Consider the following 13922-nt stretch of genomic DNA (forward strand, 5'->3'; position numbering starts at 1 on the left):
GAAATAAAATATTTATAATAGATTGTGGCTTCAAGTGCTGTTGGCTGCTTCTTAGACTGATAAGAAAGATTCTCAATGAACTTGATAGAATTTTGAGGAAAGGGTTGTTTTTATTTTGTTCTGCTTCCTTCAAGTTTAAATTGCGTCAGAGTTGAGAGGTCTGTGTTCAGCTGTAGCCTTTCAGGTGTCTTCTAAGAGGAACAGACCTGTCCTTTCCACTGAAGACGTTTCTCACTTAATCAAATAACAGTTTACACATCTGGCTCCTGTTCTTTTGTTTTTAACTGTGGGTTTCTTTGGAGTTTTAATGGCTATGATAGCCTCATCAAAAACAGTCTTCAATCCCTTCTGGGTTAAAGCTGAACATTCCATGTAGCAACAAGCCCCTATCTCTTTTGCTAGTTTCTGTCCTTGTTCCACACATACGGGTTTTGCTTTCATATCATTCAGTCTTGCTAAAGTTTTGGGATCATCTCGGAGATCGATCTGCGTTCCAATCAACAGAAAGGGTACATTTGGTGCGTATTCCTTAAATTCTGGTACACACTCCTCTTTCACATTTTGAAATGAGGCTGGATTTACCATAGTGAAGCGTATAAGGAAGACATCAGTCACAGGATACAATAAAGGCCTCAGAGGATCCATAGTCTTTCTGTCAGGCCGGGTCGTAGAGTCCCAGGAGACACCGCTTGCCCACCACGGTGACACTCACTGCGTAGTGGTCGAAGACGGTGGGCACGTACTTTTCGGGGGAGGCGTCGTTGGTGTAGCTCACAAGCAGGCACGTCTCGCCCACCGTCCCGTCGCCCAGTCTCCCACCACCACGCATTTGAGCATCAGTGCTCTGGGCCTATGGGCCATGCTGCATGGTCCCCACGTTCAGCAGTGGCTGCACCCCCGCCCCCATGCAGCGGTGGCCCCCAGTCCAGGGCAGGGGGCTGCGGGCCTGGGCGCCGTGGCCGCCGCTGTGCCCGAACCATGCCACGCCTGCCTCTTGTGCCCCCTGTGCCCACGCCCGTGCTGGGCCTCTCCAGGAGCGCCCGCCAGATCATAAGACAGTCGGGCGGGCCCTGGGGGAGATGGCAACTTCGGGGAGGGCCGCAGAAGGGAGACCAATGATGTTTATTTTTAAAATGGTTAAAAAATGAGAAATGAGAGGGAAATTCTATTACTTGAATCTGCTTACACTGGAGTCATTTTACTCTACCCTTCTATTTCAAAGTTAGTTCTGTTAAACAACTATTTACAGTAGATTTGTGATGTTCCAAATATTGCAAAGCTGAAGAAACTAAGATCAAAACATTAATGCCTGTTCTTTCAGATTTCTGTAGAGTCATACTTTGGACACACATATTCACTGATTGACAGTGCTATAGTATTTTTTATGGTGGAGACATGCATAGAAAGGTTTGTACAATGGAAGAAAAAAGGTTCACCTTTCTGGAAAGAGAGAAACGATTAGAGAAAGAGCAAATGTAGATATAAGATGAGAGCTTATCAGAGCTGAGACATATATTTTGCCTTTGAAAAATTAGATCACAGGAAGGAAAATCAAAAGACCCTCTTGAAGTGTCTGTAAACAAGATTTTTAGGTACTGTTGACTTGGCTGGAGAACAGTGGGGAGGGTGTTCCCTGTATTACTACTATTTACTCTCTGCTAAGGGACTAATCCAAAGTGTTTATTTCGCTCTGAAAATCATAACCGCAATTTTGACCAAAACTATGTTTTTGGCACTGTTCTTTATTTTTTGCTTTATTTTCACAGTCCAAATTCCTACAATACACCAAACATATGAATATTTATAAAGTCAATTAATGATTTTCTGATAAGAATCATGAACACATTTACAACTCTGAACTTATTCTTGCTATATTTCAGCAGTCATTAACAGAGTATAATGACTTTCAGTATACATTATGATGACTGAGTAATTCTTAAATATTTTATTGTCTTAGATAAAAATGAATTCTGACTAAATATTTCATTGCCTGATGAAGATTATGGAACCTGGGAAATTGGGTTTAGGTTTTATAAAGTTAAATATAGACTATTCATATTTTTTAACTGATGTGTAGTGTCCTGTTTTTTTTTTTTTACTTTTAACAAAGTAGACGTAGATTAGACAAAATGTAGTAAGTTAATACAAGAAATAAGAAAGCTAAAAATGTCTCATTTGAAAATAAGGTAAGCCATTTTTAAGAACTCAGAGACAGTAGCTTGCTGTCTGTGTGTAGGAGGGAGACATTGCAAACAGGATCCTGTTCATTCTCTCTGAAATATTGAGTGAGGAAGCAAATACACTGGAATGTTGAGTCAGCTTGATTCATGACTCAACATGGCTGAAAATATGGCTCATAATTTAAAAAAAAATACCTGAAGGAATCAAAGTAATGTTCTTTGTATTCATCCCATGATAATGGAGGCTTTGTATAAAAGCTTTCTATGTATTTGCAGGAAGGAGAAAACAGCATCTCTGAGAAGCCAGAATTTTAGCGTAGAGAAGACTAAAATGAACCCAACCAGTAAAATCAAGTCATCCCACTTTATCAGACTGAACATTAACTTCAAATTAAAAGTTGACAGTAACCACAGCACCACCAAAATGACTCAAATGAAAAAAAGTCTGACAACTGTTGCAAATATAAATTGTTTAGAAACCTGATTCATTGCTAGTGAAAGTGTAAACTCTTATTGCTATTTTGTATTATCCCAAGTATTTAATCATCTATATATCTTTAACCCAACAGTGTTTCAACAGTGTGCCCAATTGTGATGTGTGGAGGGGTACCCTGAAAGACATATATAAGAATTATTATAAAATTAATTTTTGTAGATCCAAACTCTAGATGAAAATTTCATTGTTATATATATAAATGTGTTTTTTAGAATATTCAGAAATATTACCTAATAATGAAAATAAATATGTTTCAAGAACCTTCAATAACATATTCAAACTTTATAATTACAATATTATCCCAAAGTAGCCAAACACAAATTAGTGCAAGCTATATGATTTGTTTATTTAAAGTTCAGAATAGGGGAGGAATAAAGATCTGTTTTTAGTGGATAAATAAGGAGGGTGAGAAGTGTTTGTGGTGATGGTCAAAGTCTGTTGCTGACCTGGAATTTGATTACATAGGTGCGTTTATTTTCTGAGAGCTAATTTAACTGCACATTATTTGTGAACTCTCTGATTGTTAAACTTCCATTAGAATGTTCTTTTAAAATGGCTTTAAGGCAAAAGTATTATGGATAATAAAGGGATTAGTAAAAATAACCATTATGAACATAATGGTAGCCTCATAAAATTCACATATTGAAGCTCTAACCCCAGTGAGACTCTATGTGGAGATAGTCTTTGAAGGGGTACTTCAGGTTAAATGAGGTCACTAAGATGAGGTCCCAATTCAACTGACCTTTGCCCTTGGAGGAAAAGGAAGAGCCACCATGAATACCTGTGCAAAGAAAAAAGACTAAGTGAGGAATGAGAATGTTGTGGGACCCATGGAGAGAAAATTCAGGATAAGCAAAATTGCAAATGCCTGATTTTGAACTTTATCCTCCTGAACTGTGAAAATGCATTTCTGTTAAATATATTAGGATGTAGACTTATTTTTAGATTTTTATTAGTGAAACACCATGGGTTACAGTTGTAGATTTACAAATTTTTGTGCTTGTGTTTCAGTTATACAGTGATCGAATACCCATCCCTCACCAGTGCCCATTTAGGATGTAGACATTTTTATGGCAGCCCTAGAACACTAACAAACAAAGGGAGAAAATATCTACATGGAGGGTAAGAAGAAATATGGGGGTTAAGGCACACATTTCATGTCTCCAACATCACACGGTTGTTCAAAGTATCCTGGAGTGCAGTATTAGAAGTCCCCAAGTGTGACCTGGGTACTCCCCAAGGGGTAGGACTGGAGCTGCATTGCAGCCATGGGACCTAAATGGAACTGGTGGCCTGGTTAACCAAGTTACTGGCAGCACCTTAGGTTTGTGAACAGTGTGGGTAGCCCACTAACAACAAGATAAACGTGTACAAAAGCCCATATATTCCTACTGTTATTATATGTATTTTTGTATTTTAAAAAATATATGAACAAATGAATAAATACAATGTGTCTCATCCCTCTGACCCAGAAAGAGCCAGAAATATGGCAGCGTTAAGAAGGATGAGGAAGGAGAGGCTGAAAAATCTCAGGGCCGACCTAGGCTACCCAAACGAAGAAGGACAAAAATGACTGTCTGTATATTTAATGCACATATGCTGGCATTGGATGCATCCATCGAGGACCTGATGGTGTAAGCGTGAAAGATAAAGTATGACATCATTGATCTGACTGAGATGAGAAGGCATCAATCAAATCACGCTATTTTTGACTCTGGGGAAGAATTGTTCCTCGGAACATGCGATAAAAGAGACGTCGGTGGTGTTGGTGTCCTTGTCAACATGAACTTGGCCATAAACATTGATTCATTTGAATGCCTAACAAGCCAAATTGGACTATTACACTTGAATAGATGTGGATCACTGCCGGCAGTTTCTATCTTCGTTGTCTATGCACCAACATCCAGTTATGATGAAGGAGAAATTGAGAAGTTCTACATGGAGCTGGAGAAGTTCTATAAAGAAAACCACACCTTCTACAAGATCATTGTCAGTGATTTTAATGCCAAAATAGGACCGAGGAGATAAGCCGAAGAACTCCACATTGGGACCCATGGACTAGAATGGAACGAACAGGGTAAGAGACTACCTGAGTTCATCATGTCGACCAAGACCATCCATGGTAACTAACAATTCCAGAAGGCCGAATCTAAATGTTGGACATTGGAGTCTCCTGGTGGATGGTTCCACAACGAAATTGACCACATCATATTCAATGGATGGTGTTGCCTGATCAATTTTGCTATTGTCGCAAAATTCCAAACGGGATCTGACCACCATCTCCTTCATGCAAAATTCTACTTCACAGAGCGGGGACAAAGGGCTGCAAAATTTAAGAAGAGAACTTCCAGAATGACCACTAACTGGGAGCTCTTTGGCACTATTGTGGCAACATGGGAAGATGCTGTCATTGGCAACATTGACGAGGAATACAATAGACTGATTCAGCACCTCCATGATTGTGCAAAGAATGCCCAGAGAGAGATAGCCACAAAAAGATGCCTGTCTTCGAAAACTTTAGAGTTCATTTGACAACATGGCTTGGTGCAAGACTCAGGCAACTACAGGCAAACGTTCGAGCTCCCAAAGCGGTGCAGAGAAGTGATAAAGGAAGAACTCAAAAAGAGAAGAACTGCAGTGCTGGCAGATGAGGCAGAAGCTGGGAAAAGCATTCATAATGCCTGAATGTCCTTCGCCAACTACAAGACCAAGAAGACTGCCCTTCAACATCGTGATGGATCTATCACATCTTCCAGAACTGCAGTGGAGAAAATTATCCATGACTTCTACTTGGATCTCTTCTATAGCCACATCCACCTTCCCGCATACCAAATTCCGCAGGATGGATATGTCGTTCCCAAAGTTCTCCCTTCCGAAATCTGACACGCCATTTCTTCAGTGAAGAACTGAACAGCTCTCGGCCCTGAACACCTGAAGAGCCTGTTGTCAGTACTCATCAAATACACTGGCTCGGCTCTTCACACGCTACCTGTCCATATGCAACGTTCCATCCCAATGGAAAACCAGCAGGACTTTTCTACTGTACAAGAAGGGAGACATCCACGACATTGGCAACTATCGCCCAATCTGCCTGTTGTCTGTTGTCTACAAGCTGTTCACTCGAGTCATCCTGAATAGGATTGGCAGAACACTAGATGAAGGACAACCATGTGAGCAAGCGGGTTTCTGAAAAGGATTTAGCACAATCAACCATATCCACATGATAACCAAGCTCATTGAGGTTTCCTGGGAGTTCAAGATGCCACTCTGTCTAACATTCATTTATTTAAAGAGGGCCTTTAATTCTGTTGAGACTGAAGCATTTATCGAGGCCCTAGCCAAACAGGGTGTTCAAAGTCAATACATCAGGATCACCTGTGAGTTGTATTGTGGATTCACTACCAGGATCTTAACATTCTACAAAAAAGTGATCATTGATGTCAAGAGAGGGGTTCGGCAGGGTGATACCATTTCACCAAAACTCTTCAGTGCCACCCTCGAGAATGTCATATGACAGCTGGAATGGGAAGAAATGGAAGTGAAGATAGATGGTCGGTGACTACACCACTTCAGCTTCACTGATGACATCATTCTAGTAACACCTAACATCAGCCAAGTGGCACAAATACTAGCTGACTTTGACCATGAGTGTGGAAAGGTCAGACTACAGCTGAATCTCATGAAGATAATGTTTATGTTTTACGGCATTGTTCCTGATGTTCCATTAGCTCTCAACAGGATGAACATCTCCAATTGCAACACTTATGTGGACTTGTACCCAGGTCGAGAAGTCAACAAGAAAAATGACCTGGCACCTGAGTTGTGCAGGAGGAAGAGAGTGCCTTGGAACGCCTTCAAGAACATCAAAGAAATAGCTAAGAGGACGAAGAGCCTCTGACTCCGGCACATCTCTTCGATTCCACTGTTCTTCCTACATTAACATATGCCTCAGAGACCTGGGCCCTACAAAAACACGATGAGAACGCTATTCAGGTCTCCCAAAGAGGAATCATAAGAGCTTTGTTTGGAGTATCACGCTTCACTCAAATGAGAGAACTCGGAGTTCCGAGCTCTGTCAACAGTCAAGAATCAGGGACGCTGTCTCATTTGCCAAGCATCGAAAATCACATGGGCTGGACACGTAATGAGATTTGGAGACAATCGCTGGACTAGAGCCATTACCAACTGGATTCCATGGGACATCAAAAGACCACGTGGCTGCCCACCTATGACATGGTTAGACTTCTTTGTCAAGACCCTGAATGATCGGTTTGAAGCTGTTGGTGTTTCTAGAAGGAGCAGAAGCCATTTGTGTACACTAGCACATGACAGAATAAATGGAGACATTACTGGCAACCACTCGAGCAAATTGATGAGTAACAGAATGTCAAGTGATCAAGTGAAGTGATCAATAAAATATATATAGCAATATAATTATATGAAATATATTTACATTCATATCATCAAAACATAAACAGGCATCATTAGTTAAGGAAATTGTTTACAAGTGAAGAAAAACAAATCGATGTTGGTAATAATAAAATAAACACAAACCAAATCCTTGAATAAAAACACTTAACTGTATGTGAGGCACTGATCCAAGCTATAAATACAAATTGCCTTTTGAATCTAATCAGGTCACTATACAATGTGTATAATTTTTTCCATGTTCCATGGGTGGAAATTCTGAGTCCCAGAGGAGTGAACTAAAGAAGGGTTCTTTCCTGTCAGGGTAAGCCAGGATGCTGCCTAGGTAACCATGCAGCTGAAAACTTGTGTTCTGCTGCATGAGAAAGTATAAACAAAGAGATGTCATTTTTCATTTATCAGAGATTAAGATTAAGAATAAGACACACTAATAATGCCCAACATTGGCACCAAATATACTCCCAAAAGGAATACAAATTGATCTGGACTTCCTAGAGGTCAATTTCACAATTTATACCAAGTCCTTTTTTTAATCACAGAGACAAGAAACAATGTAAGGACAAGGGTATCTATCACAATGTTATTAATAACAACAAAAGATTGTGATACATTATAAATATTCACTGGAAGAAAATTGGTAAGATAAATTATGATTTATTTAGTTAAGGTTCTTTGTACTAAACATGTCTTAATTGATCTGGATTTATTGATAAGAAAATAAAGGCAGAAATTACTGTTTTATGTAGAATTTGCCTTCTTTCTTTCACTATAAGCCTTTTGTTTACTTCCTTTTTATTTTTACAAATCACTAAGAAACTTAAAAGTGGAACTAAAAGTAGATTGGTCTCAGTATATTTATTCATAAATTCGTCAGGAATATTTACTAAGTTTTCACTATGTGCAAACTCTTTTTTAGGTCTTCAGAACATAGCACTGAGGGGCAGAAGGGCAATCTCTTATGAAATTTTACTAAGCAAAGGTATTCTCTAAATAACAATTTGGAATAAGTGGTTCTTTAAATAGAGTGAATTCATCTGAAGTGATTAGACCAAAGTTTTTTGAAGTTCTTTCCATTACTTAGTGTCTTTAAATATATATGAAAAGATACACTTTCAAATGTTCTTTAGTTGTTTCTTGAACTTTCTAAGGCAATTTATCTGAAAAGAAAGAAATTAAACTATGGTTTAACTATGGATTTGCAGATTTACACATATGTCTATATGCCATTGTATATAAAAAGAAATAAGCTTTTACATTATGCGAAAATAGAAATATGTGAAAATAGAAGTAAATATTTGTAATTAAATATTTTTGCAAATAAATATTTATATGAATGCTTATTCAACAGTGATATAGTAATGAAATACTGGGATCATGGTGAATGCCTATATTAAACTGGTTTAGGTAAACTGTGTGACCTTTATGGCAAGGAATATTATAAATTTGTGCTAATGAATGAAGAATAACTGCAATAATTTATTTTCAGAGACTCTGATAACACATATACTACTGAGTCAGAAAAGCAAGTAGAAAAATCCTATTTAATCTGAATTTTACTTTTAAAGGAATCCATGATGGAGAACTCTGTATGAGAGTGTGTGTGTGTGTGTGTGTGTGTGTGTGTGTGTGTGTGTGTGTGTAAGGGACTAGATATGAGATGAGGCTGGAGAAAATAGAATGTGAGAAGTGGAAGAAGGATTATACATGAGGTGATTTACTAACAAGTCACTCAGTTATGAGCTGAGGAGAATGGAAAATAGAATAGTGGGGCAACGGATGACTAAAAACAATTGGAAAAACAACAAAAGTGCTTTCTTTTCAAGATAAAATTTGTGATAAAAATCAACTTATGTTAAAGTATGCATGTTTCACATATATTTTTAGGTATGGCACAAATAAAGTGGTGATTATTGTAGGGAGCTAAGTTATTTGCTTTTTTTATTAAATAAATTATTAAAACATGCTTTAATGCTTGTATGTTTTATAATTCTAATACTATTTTCATAATGTGAAAACAATCTTGTGTGATTTCACTTTGGAAAATAAAAGCAAATATTTATTTTGTGTACTAATGACGTCTTTTATAAGTGGATGGGAATTGGGCCACACCCTGCACTGAGAGTTTACTCCTGGTTTTTTGTGCTTGGGGATCACTCCTGTCAGTGCTCAAGGTTCCATAGGTGGTTCCAGGGATTGAACAAGGGTCAAACCATGTATTTTCAAGAGCCCGGGAAATGTCATTTATTTTCTAATCCTTTCTTTACTCTTAACACTACTAAGTGATAATAAGGTCTGCAATCTTGTTAAACTTGTACAACTTTTATAGATTTTTCCAGAAGTACATAGTTGTTATGTTGGTTCAAGATAAATTTTCTGTTTGAGGTAAATTATTTTATCATGTTAAAGATATAGTATTCCTTTACCATGTTAAAGATGTAGTCTATTCCAAAACAAATGTCACTTTTTACTATTATTTGAGTTTTTTCTTTAGCCCATTAACATATTAAAAGGTTCCTAAGTACCTAATAATTATGACACTTCTCAGGTACAACAAATTATCTTGGGTTACATTATAATATACTGTTCAATTGCTCTTATTTGATTTTTGAATTCATGAAAGGTGAGATTGACTACTTCATTATATCCTTTGGCACATTAAAAATATTCTCTCTACAAAAAAGCAAATAGACTACATAATACTTTTCTGAGTTTCCTAATGTCCTAAGTAAATTGGATGAACTGAGTCATCATTTTGCTCATATGTATGCACAACTCAAGAGATGTTAGTAACCTTTGACATTGTTGTATTTTCCTTGACATTTCATTAATGTGATGCAGATTAATGCCACTGTTTTTATGTTCAAAAGACATCACTTGTTAAAGCAATAAAATTCAGAAGGCTTTTTATTATTATTTTAATGTTTCTAAGTCAGTTAAATGCTTCTACTTCCCACAGGGTTTAAAAAAAACAATATATAAGTCTACTAGAAGTTCAACATAGTGGAAAAGGTAGAAACCATAATTTTAGTAAATAAGTTGATTATCCAGTAGCATAGGAAAGAATGAACAGCTAATAATGCAGAAATATAGATTTCAGAAAGAATACACTTACATTCCTTTGTCAGATTAATCAAGAGCAATATTTTTGGAAAGCTTTCCATATTAGTTCTCAGTTATCAGCATAAATTTGAAATGCATACAGCCGCAGAGAAGGGCCACATGGAGGGCTGGCTCCACAGCTCCTGGAGAAGACACCAGGTTCCAAAAAAGAGCCGAGATCACCGAGAAGTACCTGATGGGGTAGGTGCTGCATCCCGCCTCCCCCAGATGGAACCCCGGTGACCAGAAGCCTCTACAAGCATAGCTCAAGTATGCGGGAACTAGGACTTTTCCTCCAAACCGCGCGGCCGCTTACGTGGCCACGCGACATCTCTGTATATACAAAGTGATCAATGGCAAGTAAATCACCCAACGTTTCTCCCTGAAAATCAGAGTTAAGTTTGGAGCACAGCCACAGCCCCAGAAGCACAAGGACTTAATGCAGAACCCAGCAGCTTGGAGCAGAAAAGTGAACGGACTATGCGTTAATCCAGGCCATCATGTCTGACCGGAGGGGAAAGGGTGTTGCCCCATTCGCCCTCTCCTCTCTGGAAAGAAAGATGGCGGCAGATAGGAGCCTTGTGGACAGCAGGTATGAGCCGGGGCTGTGGGGGCGACTAAAACCTCATGGGAAGGGGGGCGTTCCGGTCCGTCCTTCACACCCTACCGAGGTCACCAGTTGCCCCCCACGAGCGGCTCTCCAGCATGACCACAGCCCCAGAAGCACAAAGACTTTATGCAGAACCCAGCAGGTTGGAGCAGAAAAGTGAACGGACTATGCGTTAATCCAGGCCATCATGTCTGCCCGGAGCGGAAACGGTGTTGCCCCATTCACCCTCTCTTCTTTGGAAAGAAGATGGCGGCCACATGGGTGCCTTGTGGAGAGCAGTTGTGAGCCGGGGGTGTGGGGGCAACTAAAACCTCATGGGAAGGGCGGCTTTCCGGTCCGTCCTTCACGCCCTACCGAGGTCACCAGTTGCCCCCCATGAGCAGCTCACCAACACGGCCACGACTCCAGAGCACAGAAACCAATCTCTTAATTATCTGACTCTCAGTAGAAATACTCCCAGGGTTAATAAGTAAAATAGCGGAAATCCAAAACCAACATTTAATTCTTGAACCCAGCTGTAGAAAGCAAATCACTTCACAATGCTTTTTCAGCATGTCTGATTTGGGGGGGGGGTAAACTCCAAATAATAGTGGTGCATCTTTTATTGAAACAATGAATCTAATCAAAGCAGATAGAGTGTTAACTAGAATTCATCTGCCTCGCAGGCACTGGGAGGGGTGGGGGGGCGGGGTTTTATTGGGGTTCTTCGGGGTAAAAAATAAGTATTGGTAAAGGAAAATGTGTTTGATATTTGCATGACTGAGACCTAAACCTGAAAGCTTTGTGACTTTTCCCATAGTGATCAAATAAATAAATTATTAAAAAAAATAAATTTGAAATGCATTTCCAAGGTTATCTTCTTCTTGGAGAAAAAAGATTTAAACTTGACAGCATTATATTAAACTAAGGGACTGTACACACAAAAGAGGCTATCATTAAAATGAAAAGAAAAAAAGGGGGGTTCTGGAAAGGTGGTAGAATTGGTAGGGCTCTTGTTTTGCACAGGGCCAGTCTGGGTTTGATTTCCCTCACTAGAATTGATCCCTGAAAACAGAGCTAGGAGTAAACCCTGACCACCTCCTCCCCAAATGTGAACCACAAACCCAAAGTAAACAAATTTTAGTGAAAATTCATCCTGCTGAGTGAGAAAAAGTATTCTGGCAACATAATTATGATGAAAGACTAGTAAAGGTACACTAAAAAATTCACAAAGCTTGGGCTGGAGCTATAGCACAGTGGGTAGGGCATTTTCCTTGCATGATCTGGATTGGATGACCCAGCATCCCATATGGTTCCCTAAGCACCGCCAGGAGTGATTCCTGAGTGCAAAGCCAGAAGTAACCACTTATCATTGCCTGATGTGACCCAAAAGTATAAAAAAAGTTCACAAAGGTGAACAACAGAAAAATAAACTCGATCAAAACGTGGGGAGAAGAACTGAATAGACACTTGACCAAATAAGATATGTCAGTGGCCAACAGCCACATAAAAATAAAATTTTGATTTTAACTTTGATCTAAGGTTAATATTTATAATTATATTTTGGGTTCAAATGTTGTTTGGGGGCCAGAGAGATAGTACAGTGGATTGGGTCCTTTCATTATAAGTGCAGCGGATCTGACTTTGATTCCTGGCACCCATATGTTTCCGTGAAACTCTCCCCAAGTTATCCCTGATCAGAGAGACAGGTGTATTCCTGAGCACTGTTAGATTGGAACCAAACATCAAATACACAATATATTATTTGGCCATTAACAAGAATTAATAAAAGAAAATAGTCCCTGGCAGTAAACACTCTTATATATAAAAACTTACTCTGACACAGCACCAGATGGACAAAGGGATACAGATTATTCTGGAGCTGTATGGATATGTCAGGGCTAGAGATTAAGCTTTTAGAGAGTCATGCCTATAAATCTATAAATCCAAACCATTGCAATGGGTGAGCTGATCTGGGTAGATAATACAACGAGAAATTAATACAGAAGGCTTAAGATCATTATGGCACTATTCTTTGGTCAGAGTAGGTAGATGACAAGGTTTAAATTTCATGTATATAAGCAATTATATACTAAAACAATAATATCCTGACAGTTATAAGGGGATTGTTGTTGTAGCTCAAATATTTACCAAAAAACAAAATCAAAACAAAACCTCAAGTCTTCATGTTTTGAAGTATATTGCTCAATTAGTACTTATTAAAATATTTTAGCATGTTAGATCCATTAATAAACTGTCTCTTAGACTGTAAATTCAAATAATGTTTCTATATGACCAAATGAGAATAATGTAACCACACTTCTTTTTGGCCTTCTCATTCTCCTATTTTTGCTCAATTATCTTCAAGGTCACCTCTGATTGGGGTTTGAAGCCAGTGCTGTAGAAAGGGAGAATAGAGAATAAATAGGCTCATCTTCAAGAGAATATCTAAAGAAGCTTTATTGTAACTCTAGCCAAACCTTCTAACAGTTAATTTTTATTCCTGACTTTAAGGAAATATGTGTTGTACCAGAATATGTAATCTCTTAGTTAGAAATATTGTCACCTCAAAAAGCAGGGTTCTAGACTCCAGTTGAGGCCTGCCTCTGGCTGACATCACTAGACCTAACCCACAATGGGAGGTAGAGTCTGTCCCTTCCAGCCTGCTCCTAGCAGCCTCCACACCAAACCTGTGCCATATAAATGGTCCACAGAGCGCCTTCTGTGTTACACCTTCTGCACTACAAACCTACTGAACAAATTACACACTGTTCACAGTTATTCTTCATGTCATTTGGAGAAAATGGGCAGGGAAGAAAGAGAGCAACCTCATATTAAGCCATATTAATCCATCAGCATATTCCAGGGGAGGTGAATAGCACAGATGAATACTACAGAGACTCAACCCAGCAAAGCTAAAACACCAGAAAACCAATGGGGAGAGCACACATAAACTCATAAAGCTCAATGAGTAAGAACAGTATCACCGAAGATATAAACACCTGTAAATCCCCAGACGATGGCTTTCGTGACACTATAATAGAGATGATCAATAAGTTTAAAGAAATGACAGCTCTGGCAGTCAGCAAGGAACAAGGAGGTAGAAGAATAAGAATGAAAAACCTACTAC

The 13922-nt window shown here is 38.8% G+C and overlaps 1 pseudogene; it reads right to left on the reverse strand.

Annotated features, from left to right (window-relative positions):
- Positions 1 to 231: 231 nt before the first annotated feature.
- Positions 232 to 861, reverse strand: LOC130019934 (rho-related GTP-binding protein RhoQ-like; annotated as a pseudogene).
- Between the last annotated feature and the right edge of the window lie 13061 nt (positions 862 to 13922).

The sequence above is a fragment of the Sorex fumeus genome, unplaced genomic scaffold, assembly GCF_029834395.1.
Source record: "Sorex fumeus unplaced genomic scaffold, SorFum_2.1 ptg000010l, whole genome shotgun sequence".
Lineage (NCBI taxonomy): Eukaryota > Metazoa > Chordata > Mammalia > Eulipotyphla > Soricidae > Sorex > Sorex fumeus.